Raw genomic sequence first — 820 nt, 5'->3', positions numbered from 1 at the left:
CATGGACATACACCAAACACATGCATGATTAGAAAATATGGTGTAGCCCTAGGAAAATTTAAATGGGTTGAGAAAGGTACTAACCATCTAGGATCCAAAGAATATTGGATACCTAACAAAACTTAATTTGTTTTTTAGGAAAATTTGAGAGGCGACTACAATTTATGGTACCTGGATAGCGGCTGCTCAAAACACATGACGGACGATAAAAGTAAATTCTCTCTCCTCACTCTAAGGGACAAAGGCTATGTCACATATGGTGACAACAACAAGGGAAGAATTCTTGGAGTTGGTAGAAAAAAGCCACCACCATCAACAACTATAGAAGGCGTACTATATGTTGAAGGATTCAAACACAACCTTCTAAGTATAAGTCAATTATGCGACAAAGGATTTCATGTGGCATTCTACCCAGATAAATGCATCATTGAAAGTAAAGGATAATTCTAAACTTATTGGTAAGAGAATAAATAATATATATGATTTTGACATGAAATCTGCTTTACCTATAACATGTTTAGTAGCTAATGATAATCATGATGCATGGCTTTGGCATAGAAGAATTGCTCACATTCACATGGAACATTTGAATAAACTTATTAAGAAAGATTTAGTTGTCGGTTTACCCAAAATGAAGTTTGTTAAAGACAAACTATGTAGTGCTTGTTAAATGAGTAAACAAACAAAAACCTCTTTCAAACCAAAACACATGGTTTCGTCTGATAGACTATTACAATTACTTCATATGGATTTATTTGGTCCCTTAAGGACAAAAAGTTTTGGTGGAAATTATTATGCTCTAGTTATAGTGGACGATTTT

This window comes from Lupinus angustifolius, chromosome LG09 (genome assembly GCF_001865875.1).
Source record: "Lupinus angustifolius cultivar Tanjil chromosome LG09, LupAngTanjil_v1.0, whole genome shotgun sequence".
NCBI lineage: Eukaryota > Viridiplantae > Streptophyta > Magnoliopsida > Fabales > Fabaceae > Lupinus > Lupinus angustifolius.
This window is presented reverse-complemented; position numbering follows the sequence as displayed.